General features: G+C 42.2%; 1 protein-coding gene and 1 long non-coding RNA gene across 4 annotated transcripts in view; both read left to right on the top strand.

Moving 5' to 3' along the window:
* Window positions 1-6,874, top strand: part of LOC121933588 — a 31,311-nt gene that overhangs the window by 19,922 nt on the left and 4,515 nt on the right. The gene's annotated exons all lie outside the window — the stretch shown is intronic.
* LOC121933589 lies at window positions 697-6,542 on the top strand. Its single transcript, XR_006104556.1, has 3 exons — window positions 697-844; window positions 1,482-1,561; window positions 6,410-6,542. It is a non-coding gene; the product is annotated as an uncharacterized LOC121933589 (long non-coding RNA).

Below are 6,874 nucleotides of genomic sequence, written 5' to 3'. Positions count from 1 at the left end.
TTTTAACTGAAACAACAATCAATTATTATTCTCTGAATGTGGTGGTGGAGCCATGTGATATTAGCTATAACTACAGCTAATACCCTTGACTCTTCCCACCAGTTCCTCCTTTGTGTGGCCCAGAAGAGGTCTTTCAGTGCTTTCTAGCACCTTTTACCTTTATTGACCAGTACTCTTTAGCTGATGCTACAGGTGGTTTCCAGCCACTTTCCATACTTTAGGTTTCATCAAGCTTGGGCATATTTAATTGTGGGTGCCTTCTTCCACACAAGCAGAGAATAGTCTGTTGGATACGAAGTTAGAAGATCCATTCTTGTCTGCAGAAGAAACATTCAGACCCAGCCAGATGGGTTTTAATATTTGGTGAAATTTTTAATCTGTTCCTTTCTATTGGAGGCCATGGGTTTGTATATGAATATTTCCCTTTCTTTATGTGGTTCCAGTACTCTGCTTTTCTGCTTGGCTGGAGCCAAGAGCACTATAACGGCAGAAAACTCTAGGCACATGTTCCTCTGACCTGGCCTGGCTGAGCACTGGGACTTAGCCGCCGACATGAATGGCCCTTCGTAGTAGGTGTCCAATGCACCATTCTTGCAATAATTAGAAATGTGTTTTCTCCCATCTGGAGTCTCTTTGCTTCCATCAACAGGGTGAGTAGCCAGTTCTAACCCTCCCATCCTTGCTCTGTGATAGGTAAACTTTGTCTGCAGCATGAGGACCTGGCAAAGAAGAGCATTGCGGCACTGGCTCGAGAACTTGAGGTGTGCCAGGATATGGCCATTCGCAACAATGTTGTCATTGTGATGTGTGACCTCTGCATCCGCTATACCACCATGGTGGACAGGTACATCCCTGACATATCCGTCTGCTTAAAGGATCCAGAGCCTTTCATTCGGAAACAGACACTCATCCTCCTTACCAACCTTTTACAGGTGAGGGAAGCAGATAGACATTAGGGTGTTTCCCTGATGTCCAAAATCTTAAAATGGGTAGGGTGCTGGAAAGTGGGAGGATCTATACCCCCATATCACTTACAGTTCTCAGTTGGGTGAAATATGGCTAATCTTTTCACAAGGGCAAACTGACAAACTGCCTTATTTTTCTTGGGGTTTGGCCAAAAATACAGTTACTTTTTTCCAAAAATTTCTGAGGAGGTCCTGAGGCTTTGAGAATTTCCCAAAAGGGGCTTCTGAGGCCACAAAACAGGTAATAGTTATCTGCTTTCTGGCACAGCCCTACTCATTTATTATTGCCCTATTCACTTGGCAATTAATACACATAATTCCTGATAATAATATATAACTTGAGAGGCTGTAAATAAGGGAAGGTCAAAGTTTTCTCATGGGTGCTGCAAGGTTTATGTGTGCCCTGTGGTTTTTTTTTCCATGGGAGCCTGCTGCTATTTTTGGTAGTCATCCTAAGTAGTGATCAAGCCATATTTCTTTCCTTTTCTTTCTTTTCTTTTCTTTTGTTGCTGTTAGGAAGAATTTGTGAAATGGAGAGGATCGCTTTTCTTCAGATTTGTCAGTGTTTTGGTGGACCCAGATCAGGACATCGCCAGGTAAAGAAGAACCCTGCTGAACCAGGATGAGGGTAGAGTTGAAGTTGACTTCCTCATAAGACAGATCTCTAGCTATGCGTTTTGTTAGCTGGTCTTGAGAGCAGCTTCAGCAGTTGGATAACTCCATTTCCCCCCAAACTATTCAACAGTCTCTCCCAGCAACAAATCCACATTGGATGAAGATATCATCCAGCAAATAACAGCTGTCATAAAAGACATATGTCTGATCCTCAAGATTTATGAATTTTTTTCAGAAACTTTAAAACCTAACTTTACAAGACTGGCATTCATATCTTCCTTCTCTCCCTCTGCATGCCTTCTTTTTCTATTTTAAAACAATAACTGCTTAGTCTTTACAGTTGGGGATGGGCAAACTTCCAGCTTCTGGGTTTCCTCTGTTGCTCCAGCAGATGGAGATATTGCATCATTTTATCTGCAAATTTCCCCCTCAGCAATAGTGTGGCTTTTAAAAATTGTAGTGTGTGTGTGTAAAAAAGATCCATCTTTGCATTTGCAGTTTTATTTATGTTAGGGATGTCCACTGGACAAAGAAATCTTAGTTGAGTGATAGTGTGATCTGGAGTCTATCAATTCAGTGTCCGTATTAGCAAAAACTGTAGTTTTTGAGAAAAAGTGGATTTGCTTGATTTTAAGACCATTTACATGTGCATTTTATAAGAGGCAAGCATAAAAGGTGCAAAGAGAAAAAACCCTATTCTATGACAGCATTTCGTGGTTCTTAAAGTGGTTGCAATTATTTTCTAAACCTTTAGCCGGCTTAACAGAAGGCACATTTTTAGATGGCCAAAGGAGTCTTAATATTTTTATTCTCCCCAATTAAATATCTTCATAGCACAAAATGGGAATCATAAAACTCCCTCACCCCCAAAGCCCTATTGCCAAAATCGTTTTGCAATGAATAAGTAAAACAGGGGGGGGAAATCCTTTTCCAGAAACCATCCAGCATCACATTCCGCCTCTAACATCAGGTGCTCCTCTAAAATAAAGCATCCTGTCTTGCAACGTGTTTTATCCCCAATCTTTCTGGTGGGGTTGAGCTAGAAGTGTGGACTTCTTAACCAGAAGGGACCTTCCAATTCTTGGAAGATGGTTTCCATGGGTAGAAAGTGCCATCGGACCTCCTGGACTTGCCTTATCCCTTGCATAGAAACTCTAGGTGGCATAGCAAGGGGTTAATCTGCATCAACTCTGAAAATCAATCACTTGAAAAAAGGTGATTCAGTGGTACTTTATAACTGGCTATATACTGAAACAAAGCTGGGATATTAAAAGATGCTGGCAAGATCCTTGGTTTCTATACTTCAGAATGAACAGTATCATACTAATCTTTGAGTTGTCCATTCAAAATGCTTACAACCCCAGAAGGTGAATCTTTGGGATTCTTTTAAGACAGCAGATAAAAATTCAACTCTTCCTAAACTCACCATATATCTTTGTAATTTTCCTACCCTAGACATTAATTGTAACATAAGTTTGCAATTCAGAGCCCATCTGTGTGGGCTGCTGATCCTTATTGCCCTCTGGCTCTCTTTCCTTCAGTCTAAAATCCCTTTCCATCAATCAGATCCTTAGCAGTTTGTGGCAGATTTTCTTCATTTAGATAGCCAAGAAGATAAAATCTGCAGGATTTGTTTGAAGAAATGAGTTTAACAGTAACCTCAGCAGAATTCCATCCCCCAATCCACTTTCTATTGTTAAAGGCATGTTTTTGGTATGTGGAGGACAGTCTCTTCTTGGTTGTTTTGGACATATGGGTCCAGGATCTCATTCCTCATTGCAGCTAGAGAGTATAGGGGCACAAGACATACAGGAATCTGTGTGTTGCACCTGCCAAAGTAGCCACAGAAACTCATGTAAGCCTTTTACTCTAAAGTAAGTGCAAAGGTGAACGGGCTAGCCTGAAGAAAGAGGCTCCTCCCTCCATAACTGTCATCTTCCGGCCTGAGAGGGAGTGATCAGGCAGGCCCAGCTCCATCAGGGCTAGCCTGAAGAAAGAGGCTCCTCCCTCCTTAACTGTCATCTTCTGGCCTCCTATTCCCCTCCAGCTATGCTCTGACTGTGTGGGGGAGAGGCTTGCGTACCCTAATGAAGTTGTGAGCTTTGCTGGCGGTGGTATAATAGCCACAGGTAGGGCCTCCCACGCCAGACAGGTCACAACCGAAGGGTCTAACCAAGAGCGCCAAAGGGCAGGATGGGCTCTCTAGCCTTATGGCAACCATCCTAGGAGAAGGAAAACTAATCCCAAATCCGGGCAGATGGTGCTCGTCTAATCCTGTAAGGTCAACCATCTAAGAGAAGGAAACTCTAATCAAACCTACGACCCGAGGACCTCGCTGCCACTGTCCATGCTTGTCAAGGCCTCAGCAGTCGAACCTCTGGTTTAAAGGGTGAGGCCAGTTCTGTGCACGCTGCTCTCCACCAGAAAAATCCATTGCACAGGCTGGAAGGATACATCCAGCATCATCAATGCGCTTGTAGAAAGCACGGATGAGTCCTTCCTGAATCTTCGTTCGCAAAGTAAAGCCAAGAAGTGCAAAGATCCTGATCCAGATTGGGCCCTGCAGTAGGGGAATAGGGGAACTTTAGCCTTTCCCCTTCTTTCCTCCCAGTGAAGATTCCTCCCTACATGTGCCCGATATTTTCATTCCCAAACCATATTTGGCACCAGATATGTATACGTTGCTGGTAGCATGTATGCTGTAAGGGGATGCATTCAGGCTCACAAGACAGGGAAGGGCTAAAGCCCTTCTACCCTCATTACTTTTTAAAATATGGAGTAGATTGCAACATGTTTTAAAAGTGAATTGTAGTTCATTGGTAGGAAGGATAGAAGAAGGGCAGTCCAGAGAGTCTGGAGGGGATTGAGAACTGCAGAAACAGTCTCCCAGGCCTGCACTTTACTGCTGTGGATTTTGGAAAAAGAAGACTATCATTACTTTATCAGTGTGTTTGAGGCCCAAGGCTGGGCAAGGTTAAATTGGTGCCTAAGTTGATTCATGTTTCAGTTACTTAAGCGGCTGGTCACACTTTTTTCCCCCCAAGAGACCATGTAGGTGTTTCTAAATGTTTTCTAAATGAAAACAGCAGCCTAGATTTCCTTTGTCTCTCACAGTCAGTACTGTGATAGTCTGTCTCTGAAGAAAAGGGTTGCATTTTGTAAGCATAGTTAAATGTGTCTCATGGGTTCCCACCCTCCCCACTTCAAGTATTTAACTTACACTTTGTTTAAAGCCCCCAAGTTAATCACTGTTGCCACATCTTGCGCCACTACATTCCGTAATTTTTATTGGTCGTTAATTTTTAACACTGTGCAATTTTAATTTTTCTCTTCCATCTCATAGCCATTCTTCAACCAGGAGCTTTCATTTTCTCTCTAGCAGCCTGTCTCATGTTTATTTTGAGACAGTTGCAATGAACTTCTCTTCCTGGGGAGCTCATCGGGATTGTGCCTAAAATCTGCCCAGCTATTACCAGGGCATTCTCAATAAATACTCACACATAGGGGGTGAGACATTGTATTAAAAAATGCTCCTAATCACCATCGATTCCAAGCTGAGACTCAGCCTGGGAAGACCAGATCTCTTAATAAGATCTTGCTAGCATGAGTGACTGCTGGTTAATTATCACTAACGCTGTAATTACCGTCGGTGTTTACTGTTCAATTGAGTTATTTTTCTCTTTAATTATGTTGAATTATAATTAGAAGCAAAATTGCAGGATGGCCCTGCAAGCTTCTCAAAGGAGTCCTGGGTAAGGAAGCAGCATAAAAATAGACTGTGTGTTTCTAAAACAATGTCGCTTCTAAACAAGGCTCTAATCTGAGAAGGGCTGGAACAGGAGACACACTCTTGTTTCATTTCGTGTCACTCATTTGGTCATTTGCTAAGTGCAAGCTGTCAATAATATTGCTAATCCTCAGGTATTTGTTGGTGGTCATTGCCTTGCCTTGTTCAAGAAAAAGATTAAATGTCTGTTAGTCAGGCTATTGTGAACTATGTGAAAGAGGGGGAAAATAGCTTGGGTGTTACAATTCACAAATTACATATCATTAGTTCTTTCTTAACAGAGTATTACTATGGCCCCATACAGACAGGCCAAAATAAAGCTGCTTCGGGTCACTTTGGAGGTATGCTGTTTAAATGATGCATGCATCCCAAGAGTCCGGAAGCTGCACCAAAAGCTGAGCTCCAGTCCTTAGGACTGGATTGTGGCATTGGCATGGCTTCCGGACTCTTAGGACACACGCATCATTTAAACAGCATACCTCCAAAGTGGCCTGAAGCAGCTTTATTTTGACTTGTCTCTATGGGGCCAAAGTTACATTGTGATCATAATTAAATGAGGGATAACCACTTCTTTTACAGAAAAGAACTCTTACAGAACTCTTTCATTTCCTGGAAGTGTCACTTACTATGGCCAAAATTTGAATTGGCCAAAAATGAAATTTTGTTTGCACCAGTAATATTGAATTACCTGACATACACTTTATATAAATGGAGTGAGTTTGTATATATTTGCCACATGAGTCTAGCTGAGGTAGAGAGCGAGAGTGGTGATGGCAATAATGTTTTCACTCCCTTATTAAGGGCTAGGACCTTTCTCTTTTTTAAAAACAAACAACACAAATGCTTAGGTCTCAGGATGACAAATTTTGCACCCAATGCTTGTTTGGATATAAGCAGTTGCAACAAAAAGTCTTGCTCAGGATGCGAGAAATCTGATTCTTCGTAATGTATTTTCTGCTCTACTCAAAATGTAGCCCATGTTTTTAAAAGTTAACTGAGCAGACATTCAGAGAGATTTTTATTTCCTTGATCTCTGACACAGCTTAGCCAAATTCTGCTTGGCCCACCTCCTGCTCAAGAGGAATCCAGTGATGTTCTCCCAGCACTTCATCGAATGCATCTTCCACTTCAACAGCTATGAGAGACACGAAAAATACAACAGATTCCCCCAGAGTGAGCGGTGTGTGAATTTGCATTTATCTTTTGTCATATTGAAGTGGGGTGTTTGCAGGTAATGGTGAGCAGGACTCTCTTGAGATCTGAGAGCCATGTCATGGCTCTTCCCCCCAACACTGGAGAATGTTTCAGAGAGAGCAGCTAAGAGTTGGTTGGTGACATATCTTTTATTAGATCCCTGAATTCCATTGTGCACTGATGGGACCTAGAATGAGATCTCAACCTGAGACTATGCAAATTATATCAAGATTTAGTCTTGATAGCTAAGGTTCGCAGATGCAGAGAGCAGGGCCCTTTCACACTATACAATTATAGCACTATGATTCCAGTT

This window comes from Sceloporus undulatus, chromosome 6, assembly GCF_019175285.1.
Source record: "Sceloporus undulatus isolate JIND9_A2432 ecotype Alabama chromosome 6, SceUnd_v1.1, whole genome shotgun sequence".
In the NCBI taxonomy this organism is placed as follows: Eukaryota; Metazoa; Chordata; class Lepidosauria; order Squamata; family Phrynosomatidae; genus Sceloporus; species Sceloporus undulatus.
Note: the sequence above shows the minus strand (reverse complement) of the source record. Positions and strands in the feature narration are given on the sequence as shown.